Here is a 13,885-nt window from a genome sequence, read left to right on the forward strand (position 1 = left end):
GGTCAACTTGAATTTCATCTGGTGATTAAAGAAGAGTCAATGAAAATGACAAGAAAGTATAGGCAGGATAATGGGATGGTATGAAAATAGTAAACCAGTATGTGTTGACAATGTAAAAGGCACATGCAAAACCCTTCCATTATATTATAGCTTTGAACCCTATGAGATAGGTGCTGCTATACCCATTTTGCAGATGAGACAGTTAAGGCTTGAGGAACTTAATATTGACCAAAATAACCTAACCAGCAGGGGTCAAAATCAAAGGTCCTGAATCCAAAGTCCCATACATTCAGAGCTTGAATTATCCTGACTGCTTACATCAGATAAAACAAATTATGATAAGTCCAGTAACGTAGGTTTTTTTTTTTAAGATTTTATTTATTTATTTGAGAGAGAGACAGTGAGAGAGAACATGAGCGAGGAGAAGGTCAGAGAGAGAAGCAGACTCCCCGTGGAGCTGGGAGCCCGATGCGGGACTCAATCCCGTGACTCCGGGATCATGACCTGAGGTGAAGGCAGTCGTCCAACCAACTGAGCCACCCAGGCGTCCCAGTTTTTAAGATTTTATTTATTCCATTTTTAAAAATCAAAAAGAGAGGGGCACCTGGTTGGCTCAGTCAGTTAAGCATCTACTCTTGGTTTTGGCTCAGGTCAAGATCTCAGTGTCCTGGGATTGAGCCAAGCCCTACATCTTCAAGGCTCCCCACTCAGAGAGGAGTCTGCCTCCCCTTCCCCTCTCCCTCTGCTCCTACCCCACCTCGCACACCCTCTGTCTCTCTAAAACAAACAAATAAAAATCTTTTTTAAAAAATCAAAAAGAGACAGTTCTATTTTCAACATTTTGAGGAACCTCCATGCTATTTTCCAGAGTGGTTGCACCAGCTTGCATTCTCACCAACAGTGTAGGAGGTTTCCCCTTTCTCCGCATCCTCACCAGCATCTATCAAGCGGAGAAAGACAACTATCATATGATCTCCCTGATATGAGGAAGTGGTGATGCAACATGGGGGCTTAAGGGGATAGGAGAAGAATAAATGAAACAAGATGGGATTGGGAGAGAGACAGACCATAAGTGACTCTTAATCTCAAAAAACAAACTGAGGGTTGCTGGGGGGAGGGGGTTGGGAGAGGGGGATGAGGTTATGGTCATTGGGGAGGGTATGTGCTTTGGTAAGTGCTGTGAAGTGTGTAAACCTGGCGATTCACAGACCTGTACCCCTGGGGATAAAAATATATGTTTATAAAAAATAAAAAATAAAAAAATTTTTAAAAAACCAAAAAGAGAATAGTAAGAAGTAAAAAATAAAAATCCCTCATTTCTCATCTTCTTATTTTACTCCCAAGAACATCACCTCCAAAGAGATTTCCTAACATTTTCCATGCATGTATAACTAAATGGTACTAATCACAGAAATCACAACACTGGCTCACTCTATGCCAGGCTTTACTCACAGTGAACTCATTTAATTCTTCAGGTTTGATCCTATAATTTTCCTCACTTTACACAATGAGAAACTACATAATGATAACACCCTTCTCCCTCAATTCTGGTTTTTCACCTTTATAAACAGTGCTCCAAGATAGAGCATTTTTCTCTCTTAGATTATTTCCAGTTGGCAGTATATTTTATGCTTGCTCTCCCTTTTCTGGCTACTGTCTGCTCTTAGTATCTAGTAGCTTTTAGATGGGACTGGAGAGCTACTACAGTAATAGTAGTAACTATTGTCCAAAGTCACATAACTAATAAGTGTTGGAAGCGAAATGAAAATTTGGGTCTGCCTGATGTTAAGCCCAGAGGTGTTAATCACAACCTTTAATGTCTTTCTGATTTTATTCTTCAAAAGCAATTCGGTTGATATTTACATATTTATGTGGAGATATGGATGTCCTCACCTGCTGTCAGAAATCACAAATTTTTATTATCAACTCAGGAAACAACAGATGTTAGTGAGGATGCAAAAAAGGGGAGCCCTTTTACAGTATTGGTGGGAATGCAAGTTGGTGCAGCTTCTCTGGAAAACAGGAGGGAGGTTCCTCAGAAAGTTAAAAACAGAACTACCCTATGACTCAGCAATTGTACTACTAGGTGTTTATCCAAAGGATATAAAAATAGTGATTTGAAGGGGCACACACACCCCAAAGCTTATAGCAGCAATGTCCATAATAGCCAAACTATGGAAAGAGCCCAGATGTCCATGGACAGAAATATGGATAAAGAAGATGTGGTCTATATATGCAATGGAATATTACTCAGCTGTCAAAAGAGAATGAAATCTTGCCCCATGCAATAACATGGATGGATCTAGAGGGTATTATGCTAAGCAAAAGAAGTTAGTCAGCGAAAGACAAATGCCATGTAATTTCACTCACATGGAATTTAAGAAACAAAAACAGATGAACATAGGGGAAGGGAAGGAAAAATAAAATAAGGTAAAAACAGAGAGGGAGGCAAACTATTAGAGACTTTTGACTCTAGGAACAAACTGAGGGTTGCTGGAGGGGAGGCAGGTCGGGGATGGGCTAAATTGGGTGGTGGGCACTAAGGAGGGGACTTGCGATAAGCACTGCGTGCTGTATGTACGTGATGAATCAATAGATTCTACTCCTGAAACTAATACTACACGATATGTTAACTAAATTGAATTTAGATAAATAAAAAAAAAGAAATCTTTATGACTGAAGCTGGCTACTATTAAGTCCTCTCTTCCTGTTCTCTCAAAGCTCGAGAGTCTGGCTTGCTTATCACACAATTAGCTGGGCAACCACCCAGTTCCATGACTTGCTCAAAGCCTCTCGGGACCTTTGTCTTCACGGGCTCTGGCCCACCCAGTCTACTGGGGCCCCTTGGCACACATAGATAAATACTTGATGAATGGGACAGAACATCAACAGCAAAGTATTTCAACATTTTTCATGCTACCTAACTGCACAACAAATTGCTTATTGTTCTCTCGTCTATCTGGACCCATGTTTCCTGCCAAAATATTAGCTTAGGCTTGTGGTATGAAAAATATTCAGAAACAACAGTGCAAATGGAGCCCGCAAACCTGGAGAAGGGCTTGTGTCCGCGTTCGAATGCACTGTCTCTCTTGCTGTTTTTTATTTTCCCTCAGCCTGAGGCCATTATGCCCTTTTCCTGTCCCTGGAAGTAGAGCAGAGGAAGGGCTCAGACAAGGGAGACAGAGAAAGTGCGGAGGAAGGAGAAGAAGGGAGAAACAGGGATGAGAAGGGGGAAATGTCTCAACTGTGCTTGACCTTGGCTTACTTAGAAAGCAGCTGCAGTCATCAGTGGGGGGGGGAGGTATAGTTAATACACCAGTTTCAGGTGTACACCATAGTAATTCAACAATTCTGTACAATATCCTATGCTCACCACGAGGAGCCTTTCTTACAGCATCAAACAAGGAGACCGCCAAGCCTGCCCTGCTGGGCGAGGGTTTCATGCACCAGTGCCGTGCTGGTGTCACAAGAACGGGCTCAGCCAGCCAGTGAAACCCTACTAGACACAAACCAGCATCCCTCTTCCACTCCTCACTTTCCAGTGTTTCCCCTTTACAGACAACGTTCCATTGAATACCCCTGCACAGGACTCCTCCTTCCTTTGCTTTTCCTCAGGATAAATCCTATAATTGTATCTTTTTCAGCCTCTTTTGCTTGTTGATAGATTCCCATCCTATAATGTACCAGCTAACTTTCCAAACTGGTGCTCTTTCCATGACATTGATCCAGTTCTTTGATTTTTTTTTTTTCCTCTTGACTTTTGGCATGTGCTTGTTCCATGTAATTTTGCAGTTACAGTATCCTGTCATCTAATGATAGGCGATTTCGTGATCTTGTGTATTAAAACCTGAGGTATGTGATGTCCCCTTGATCACATAATTACTTAATTGCAGTACTTATGCAATGCCCCAGAGCAGGATTTCTCAACCTGGGCACTATTGACCTTATGGACTGAACAGTTCTTTAGCTGCTGGTAGGAGGAGGTTGCGGGGGAGCAGTATCTCTGACCTCTACCCACTGGTTGTGACAACCAACAATGTCTCCAAACACTCCCAACTGTCTCGAATGTTACCTGGAGGTGGGGGGGAGGAGCAATAATGTCCTCACTTGAGAACCACTCTTCTAGAATTCATAAACTCTATTGATCAGTTCTACATTTAACCACAATTCCATCAGTCACATATACTATACATCTTACAGTGCACGTACACACACACACACACACACACACATAAATGCCTGTATCTATGTATAAATATATACACTCAGAAACTAAGACTTGGGGAGATCAAGTGGCTAGTTCAAGGTATGGAGCACCAGCTAAATGTTGCTGATCTTTGGTGGGGGGAGATCAGGAAGGGACAACCACTTATTAAGCACTGGGATCCTCTGACTAACAAGAAGGTCACCCTCATATCTCATAAACCAACCTCTTCCCCCACCCAAGAGAGGATAAACAACCTGGGAAAAGTCCAAGAATGAAAGGCAGCTGAAGCATGGATCCTGAATTCTATTCCAAAACACCTTCTCAAAACGTTTGCTTGATCAATTTCCTTGGGTAGAACTGACCCCTCAATTATATTCAATTAAGCTAGAGTTGTCACACACTCCCTCCACTGAGCTGTCCCAGATGGCCAACTTCTTATGTTAGCAATTAATATTCGAGGCATTTTCTATGTTCTCAAGATGGACAACCCTTTCCATTATGCATCACAGTCACTGTTGATGAATGTGTCTGGATCCAGAGCAGCAAAGAGAAACCTGAAGGTTTCTTTTGCCCAATGCCATCTCTGCAGGGTTTTAAGGCCTGAATCCAAACCCCGTGGTGTTCCTGCCACGGTATTTCTTTTTCTCAAGTCCTGAAAAGGTCTAAAGTAGATATCAGAAGGAGCCTTGAAAGAATAATGACATTTTTAAATATTTGAAGATACTATGGGATAGACTGCTTTATTTAAGAAATAAGAAAATGTGTTGAAAACTGAAAAACATTAAGACTTAAGGAATTTCAGAAGCTTAAATCACCAAGATAGAGAGTCTGGAAATAAAAGTTTCATCACAGTTGTTTCTAGAGGGGTTTGAAGACCTAACCCTGACCATGACATCCCATTTGGGAAGTTCCAAAGCAGGTTCTCAATGGAAAGGGACTGGACTGGATTTCATGAAGAAAGAGAAAAGGTCTGTCCCCATTTTGTACATCAGTGTACAAACGTGTACATTATTTGGTGTACATTATTCACTGTCTAGACTGGTGCCGGGCACATGGTACACTCATATATTTGTTGAATGAATGAATGGACTAGAAGCTCAACAATTGAGTTGGAATAATAGTTTTAGGGGCACCTGGTGGGTCAGTCACTTAGCCTTCGGCTAAGTTCATGATCCCAGGGTCCTAGGATCAAGTACCACATCAGGCTCCCTGCTCGGCCCTTCCTGCTCAGCGGGAAGCCTGCTTATCCCTCTCCCACTCTCCCTGCTTGTATTCTCTCTCTCACTGTCTCCCTCTCTGTCAAATAAATAAATAAATTTTAAAAAAAGAAAAGAATAATAGTTTTATTGTTTTACTGTCTTGGCAACCGTAGGCAAGTCATGTTCCCTCTATCAATGAAGGATTCAGTAAGATCAAATATGGAAAAATCCAGTCACTCTGTGGTCCATGGTGGTTCCTCAACACAAACCAATTAATTCTTTTTCTGTTAAACTGTTGGTCAGTCATACAAACATGGCTTCTGGGTTTTATTAATACCAATTGGTATCCGTATTCTATCTGGCAATGACTAAGTCAGTTCCTGTTTAAGACAAGGTGAGCCAAAATTACCTATGGGAGGTTCACTCGGCTCCATTTTTTATAAGCTGTGGCAGAGGAGGATAAGAAAATAGAATTGAGTCATTTTTTTATACCTACTTCTGAGCCCTTTTCTCCTAAACAAACCCATTATTTTCACTCCCAGTGTGAAGAATGCTGCTTTAGAAAAGGTCAGGGAAAACATACCTGGTTCCTGGGGAATTATGAGATCTCACTTCAGAACTAACTGCCTGCAAGTACCAGACTTTTTGAATCTGAAATGGAAAAGCAAAGCTGTTTCGTCTCTGAGAACCTCAGATTTCAAATAGTAAAAGATTTCCTCAGGCTACATGGTAAAAGTGTAAAGGCAGTTGGGCTGGTTTTAGTTTCTTTCAGAGCCCAAGTGAGTCATCCCAAACTGGGAGGGGGTGGGGGCCAAGCAGGAGCTGGCAGCCAGGCAGATTCGGGATCCTTTGGAGGGGTGTTCCCCAAGGTCTCAGTCCCAACCTGGGGACTGAGTGTCTTGCAAACAAGCAATCAAAACACCACTTTCCTGGGGGAATGAAACATTGGCATAATATGGAAGAGGCTTCAGGTCCAGGGGGAGCCCCAGTTCTTCAAGCACAGGTGAAAACTATTGATCTCAAGTTCCACCAAAAATGTCCTCAAAGGAGCTGGAAGGTCTAACTGTCCCTACTTCAGCCTGCAGATTTCTTGTGGGTACTGGGATTTGGCTCCATCTCTAAGACTAAATGCGGAGAACTTTTTAAATGCCAACTAGAGATGGTAAACATCAGAATCCCCGACTTTACCTAAACTCAGCTCGGATAGAAGAACTGAGTTCCGAAGAGCTTTCTTTCAGGAATCCACCCCCCTCACCCACCAATCAATCTGGTTTTCAAGAGCTTTCACATGCAGCTTGTAGGAAGTGAACGATTCTATTACAGCACCTCCTGGATTTTCAGATAATTGGTGCTTCCTATGATTCAGGCCGTTTTACATACGTATGTTTTTCACTGAAAGTTCACACACGTCTATAAGAAATGCATTTCCTTTCCACTTTTACAGATACGAAAACTTTGGCCTGGTGTCCAGGTCTTGTTTTCTAATCATGTTTTCTAAGAGAAGGATCCTGGGCTCCTTGGAGAAATGACTGGTTTTTGAACCAGAATATATCAGACAAACCTGGAGGGTCTTACAGTTCCATTGAGAACATGCTGAAGTCTGTTGGACTCAGAGTCTCTGTGCTTTTACACTCTGCTGTATGGCTCCTGTGGGGGGTCAGTGTGGAAGAGCCAGGATGTTCTCAGCATCTGGGAAAAGGTCCTATTTCTCATAGCGTCTCACAAAGGCCTGTTCCAGTAAAGTTGGCTACATCTGCAAAGCTTATTTACTTTTCTTTTTTTTCCATGAAAATACTTTCATGGAAAAATTTCCTGGTAGAACAATTAAAAAATATTTTTTATTAATAGAAAGAAATGAGAGAAAGAAAGAAAGAAAAAAAGAAAGAAAAAGAAAGAAAGAAGAAAAGAAAGAAGAAAGAAGAAAGAAAGAAAGAAAGAGAAAGAAAGAAAGAAAGCAAGAAAGAAAGAAAGAAAGAAAGAAAGAAAGAAAGAAAGAAAGAAAGGGGCCAAACAGGTGGCAAGTTAAGTCAAATTAGACCAAGGAGTTTTTGCACCACTCTTGGAATTGTGTAGCCTCCAATCTCCTGAGCCACACATCCAACTCTGAAGACTAGATGTCCTCCTTATTATATTATTTGATCAATGCAGCAACCGAGGGGAAAATAGAGAGAGGAAGAGGGAGAGATGGAAAAGAAAGAGAAGAAAGAAGAAGAGCAAGAAGGAGGAGGAGATGGAGCCCAGCAGTGGGGACAAGAGGGAGACAGGGAGCACAAGGAGGAAGAGGGGGAGGGAGGGAAAGATGGGGAAGAGGGGGTGGAGAGAAAGGAGGACAAGGAAGAAGGGGGAGGAAGGGGAGAGCGAGGAGGAGGAGAAGAGGAGGAGGGAGAGGAGGGAGAGGAAGACAAAAGGCAGGAGAGGAAATGGAAGAGAAGACAGAAGTGGGGAGGAGGAAAACAGAGAAAACTTCACCCGCAGGACCAGAACTAACAACTGGGGCAATCTAGCCAAAACACCTGGCTCTATAAAATAACTTAATACTCTCTTTTATCGGTGTTTGATATTTTTAAAAATCACATCGCTGAAAATGAAGACTATTAACATGGTGAAGTGGGACGGTCCTGGGTAGCGGTGATTGCGAGACCTAGAACGTGCCGCTTACCTCGGAGACGGGATCTCATCAGCTTCTCACGGCACTGGACGTGCCTTCTTCGTTTTCCCTCGGAAGACCCTTGAGGTCCAGGGAACACTTCGGCTTTGACTTCTCTGGCTCCTTCAACAGCTGGTTTCCTCACAAGACTAAATAGTGACTTCACATCCAAGTAGTTATACCCTAGGGTTTCAGAAAAACGAAGGGCAAGAAAGGGGCCGATTCTGAGTTGGGGGCTCGGTCCAGCCCAGACCACGGCGTCTCTCTATCCATCTTTGAGTTAATGCTGCCACCTCGCGACCGTTTCGTGCCTTCTGTGTGCTGAGCCAACCCTCCGGTGCCGGATGGGGAGGAGGAGAACGGGTCTTCATTAAGTTCGAATCAAGAAGCTACTAGTCTGGCTAAAAAGTTAATTTCATGGACACAGCATAGGTCAGCACCCCTGACGAACTCAGAGATCCCTGGGTGCATGGTACACAAGACACTGCCGCGTGGGTTCGAATCCCCGCGCTCCCCACTAATGCCTGGAGCGCTCATAGTCCGTTAGCCTCTCCATTCGTCGCTTTCTCATGACAGGGTTGTTGTGAGAGTTAATTAAGTTAATGGATGCAAAGTACTCAGAATACTAAGCACCGTATAAATGTGTGTTATTTTGGAAACATCTAATTTTCTCCAGGAGTAAACAGACTCGCAGAGGTGAAGTGATCTGCCTAAAGCCCGAGCTGCTGATTAGCAGCATCAAGGAAACCCAGGGCTCGTGTGCATCCATTGACTCCACAGACGTTCCTGAGCCCCACTCAAGTACCAACGTTCTCCGAGGATGACATTTCCCCCTCCTTTACTGAGGGCCCTCTGATGTTAGCTTCTCCTTGGCCACACCTTGAATCCATCCTGTCTCCTTCTGCCTTTCTAGCTTAAAGCTTCATTCCCCTCTTTTCAGATGGTTCCCGCCACTCACATACTGTTGATCCTGCCTCCACTTCCTTTTGTGAGATCTCACCATAGCCGTTAATACCCATTCTCTATGCCCTCCCCGTACTCGCTCTTATCTTATTGGTCCACAAACATGCCCAAGTCATCCATCACTTCCCCCAGAACTCTCAAAAGGCTTTCTCCTACCCTAACATACCCAGGGCTATCCCAGGGCCTCTACCATCAAAATTAGCAAGGGTGGTCTACCTCATCTTCCATTCTCTTCCGGAGAGAGAGCATAAGTAGGCAGAGAGACAGGCAGAGAGAGAGGAGGGAAGCAGGCTCCTCACCAAGCAGAGCCTGATGCAGGGCTCCATCCCAGGACCCTGAGATCGTGACCTGAGCTGAAGGCAGAGGCTTAACCCACTGAGCCACCCAGGTGCCCTGAAACAATATTTTTTTTTTAGATTATTTATTTATTTATTTATTTGACAGAGAGAGAGATCACAAGTAGGTAGAGAGGCAGGCAGAGAGAGAGAGGAAGGGAAGCAGGCTCCCTGCTGAACTGAGAGCCCGATGCGGGGCTCGATCCCAGGACTCTGGGACCATGACCTGAGCCGAAGGCAGAGGCTTCAACCCACTGAGCCACCCAGGCGCCCCCTGAAACAATATTCTTAAAGGTCGCTCCAGAGCCCGCTTCACAGACACACATCCAGTGCAGTCATGCAGGGCCCTGTGCTAGGAAGGGTCCCATTCTTGGGGTTTGGGAAGATACAGTTCCCATCTTCAAATTATTGGTAATTTCATCTTCCAAATCTGTGCTTTGTAACTAAAACCCAGTGGGACAACGGAGCGTGGATGGGAAGCTTGGAACCTCAGCTCGAGCATGGCCAGCCCCTCCCCTCACCCCCGCCCCCGCTACTCCCACCCCACCCCCCCCCACCCCCCCCCCACCCCCCCGCTGCTTCCCACTCTCTTCAATCCACCATGTTCAAAAACCATGATGGCTCACCTGCTACCAAAAAGATAATGGGCAGCCTCTGCCACCTGATATTCAAAGCAAACTAGACCCAGCCAAACTTTCCAGCTTGATTCATAACCACTGTGTATTCTACCTTTTATCCTCACAAACCCCAAATCGGCTACCACAGCGTGTGGCCCAAAGGTGATCCTCAATAGACAATTTCCTTTCTCCACCTCCCACACCAGCACATTTCCCCCTTTGCCTTACTTCGTGCTTTTCCCTCTGGTTGGGATGCTCAGTTTTATCTCTTTCACTTATAGGTTCAAATTAAAGCCATCTCCACCATGAAGTTTTTCTCTGCCGTTATGGAAAATCTATGTGGCCTTCTATTTATAACACTTACCCAAAGTGCCTTATAATATTCAGTTCTGTACATCTTCTTTCTCCTTGTGTTTCCTTACCCAGAAGTCAGACAGTCCCCAACTTATGATGGCTCAATTTATAATTTTTTTTTACTTTATGACGGTATGAAAGTGATACATGTTCAGTTGAAGGTGTACTTCGAATTTGAAATATTAATCTTTTCCCGGGGCCAGTGATATGCACTACAATCCTCTCTCAGGATGTGGGGCTGGGGCAGAAAGTCTCAGCTCCCAGTCAGCCCTGCCATCACAAGTGTCAACCACCAATACACGCACACAGAACGGTTATTCTCTACCCACACAACCATCCCGTCTTCCACTCTCAGTATAGAATTGAACATATTACACCAGACTGGCAGCACTTATTATAAGGTAGGCTTTGTGTAAGATGATTTTGCTCAACTTGGGGCTAAATCAGTGTCTGAGCACAGGTAAGGGAGGCTAGGTGAAGCGGTGATCTTTGGTAGGTTAGTTGTCTTTCATACATTTACTATATTTTCAACTTAAGCTGGGTTTATCCAGACATAATCCTACTATAAGTCAAGGAAGTTTTCTGCTTTCACTTCTCCCATCCCACGTCTCTGTGTCTTTCACAACCTTTTTGTTAGAGAAGAAATTATCCTGTGTGGACAAGCTCATATTAGGACTGAATGTGCGACCAACATTTTCTAGACTGTAAGCTCCCTGAGAAGAGAGAGTCTGTCTTACGCTTCTTAGGCTACCTTCTGGAACCTAGAATAGTGCCTGTAGACAGTGTGGGCCTACTGAATTATGTAAATCCCACTGGATTCTCTGTTTAGTAAGTTGGATAAGAGATCTAGACACAGAAATGTCACTGGAGGAGCTCACTTATGAAAAATGTATTTGTCCTTAACTCACCAAACATGGTAGTTTTTAAAAGGACTGTGTGATTCTCATTAGGAATAAAAATAGAAAGTCTCTGCACCTGGGTGGCTCAGTGGATTAAAGCCTCTGCTTTTGGCTCGGGCCCTGATCCCAGGGTTCTGGGATCGAGCCCCACATAGGGCTCTCTGCTCCACAAGGAGCCTGCTTCCTCTTCTCTCTGCCTGCCTCTCTCTGCCTACTTGTGATCTTTGTCTGTCAAATAAATAAATAAAATCTTAAAAAAAAAAATAGAAAGGGACACCTGGCTGGCTCAGTAGGTAAAGAATGAGACTCTTGATCTCAGGGTCACAAGTTCAGGCCCCACGTTAGGCATGGACCCTACTTAAAAAGGGGTGGAAGGATAAAAATGGAAAATTATCTCTTTGTAAGTTTGTAAACCTTGAAGGCTTTTTTGTTAGTGAAAAAAAAAAAGTTTAAATCGGTGCCATGAAATATATTTCCCATCTTTGAAAAGGAAACCAACCTCCAGTCTCTGTATCACAGTGCATTTGCATATATAAGCACATAGAAGATGGACTGTCTTCATTCCTAAGGATAATGCTCTCATCTGGGCTCTTGCCTCCACCTCATCTGTCTCCTTCAGAACCTGATTTAATCGAATTTTCATCCTAAGTCTTCACAACCATCATAATCTTCACCTTAAGCTCCAGCATCCCCATGGCCACAATCCTCATCCTCTCAGCACACAAACATCCAGAAAACACTTCTCCACTCTGCTTACCCTCACAGCTTCTTCTCTAATGCAACTTTCCTTTCCATAAAACATCTCAAAAGAGATGTTCATGTTCACTGAATGATTGAACAAATGGTCAAAACCCAAGCGATGCCACAGGAGGTAACAGAATGAATGAGCAGCAGAGCTGGATGGAAACCCACACCCAAAGGCAAGACCCACAACCCAAGGTCATCCTCAGCGAACCATGACTTCTTGTGTTAACTCAAAGAAAACGGGATTACCACACAACAAGCAGAAATCATTATATCCTGTATGTACGTTGGTCAAGACCACAGAGGCCAACAGGAATATCATTTCAAAGATTGGTCAGCAAGATGCAGCCAAGATCACTCTTTGGCAAACAACCTCTCAGGGTGCTCATGGGGAAAAGGGAGCAGTTCTTTTGGAGAAGAATGAATTTTCATCCCTCAGAGCAGAAAGTGAGAAAATAAGACGGGAACTGCATCTGTTAAAGGAATAAGTAGTGGATGAAGCAATGAAAATCTGAACAGATTTGCGTGCAACCTAGAAAGAAGCAGAGTGAAAAAATTGTGTTCATTGAGTGAAAGGAAGCTTCTGGAAGTGAACACAGAAATGGTGGCGTTTCACGCCAGGCAAGATCCTGCCCTTATCGAGACAGACCTGTGATCACCGGCCTCAAAACCACGCTCCAGTCACAGAAGCTTGATAATATTAAATATTTAGCAGGTCTGTATTCACCTGCCTGTGGGTGGCTCTGGGATTTTATCACCTGTGGATAGAATAAAGTGTCTCTTTAAAAAAAAAAAAAAGAACAAAATTTGCCCATTGGTGAGTTTAGGATTAGGTAACAGAGTGACACCACCTATCTGGTCATCAGAAAGCATGTAGAATTGTATCTTTGCCACTGTGTTCTTTGAAGTCATGTTTTGGGCTGAGTTATGTCCCCATAAAATTCCTGTGTTAAAGCCATAATCCCCAATGTGTCCATGTTTGGAGAAGGTATCATTAAAGAGGTCACTAAGGTTAAATGAAGTCAGAGGGTGGAGAGCCGATCCAATAGGACTGGTGTCCTTACAAGAAGAGGAAGGGATACTACGGAAGCACAAAGCAAAAAGGCCATGTGAGGACACAGCGAGAAAGTGTCCTCGGGAGAAACCAAACCTACTGACCCCTTGATCTTGGGTTTTCCACATCCAGAACTGTGAGAAAACACATTTCTATTGTTTAAGCCACCTCGTCTGGTGTTTTGTCACGGTAGCCCCAGGAGACTGATACAAGTAATGATGATAAGGATTTTCCTGGGTATTTCCCTTGAATTATGATTAGGCCACTGACAGGCGGTGAAAATCATAACACTGGTAGGTTCCCAAACTTCCTCCCTGTGGCTCTGTTTCCTTAACCCAGGTTCACTGTTTTCTGTATGTGGCAAGTCGCTAACGGGATGGATTTCCTGCACCATGGAAATCACTCACTTGTGAGCGTTGCTTTGTCAATATGTTGCTGCAAAGGAAGATTATGGGCTCAAATTCAAGCTCTTCTAATCTCCCAGCACTTTCAATTCTATCAGCTTTCATCCTGAGCCTTAAAAAAGATTTCTAAAATCATACAGAAACAACGAAAAGCCTGCCATGGTTTCAGTCTCCATGGCAATGCCAGAGATGGAAGTGATGGTGACTTCATGTAGCTCTTGGACTCTTTTGTCGATGCCTTTTATGTATGGTTTGGGGTGGTTTACAAAGCCCCTTTTTCCACTTATTATCTTGGTTAATCCTCACAGCAAACCCACGTGGGAGGAATTATTCCTCACATTTAGCCTATTATGAAACAGATTTGGAGAAGATAAGTGGCTTAACCAAGGTTAACGCACATTGCTAAGTGGAAGACTCAACATTGGAACTTTGATTTGTCTGATGCCAAAGCTACTCTTCTTG

General features: G+C 43.6%; 1 pseudogene; it reads left to right on the forward strand.

Moving 5' to 3' along the window:
* The first annotated feature begins 12,104 nt into the window (after nucleotides 1–12,104).
* LOC116599964 lies at nucleotides 12,105–12,738 on the forward strand (annotated as a pseudogene).
* Nucleotides 12,739–13,885: the final 1,147 nt, after the last annotated feature.

This window comes from Mustela erminea, chromosome 9, assembly GCF_009829155.1.
Source record: "Mustela erminea isolate mMusErm1 chromosome 9, mMusErm1.Pri, whole genome shotgun sequence".
Taxonomy (NCBI): domain Eukaryota; kingdom Metazoa; phylum Chordata; class Mammalia; order Carnivora; family Mustelidae; genus Mustela; species Mustela erminea.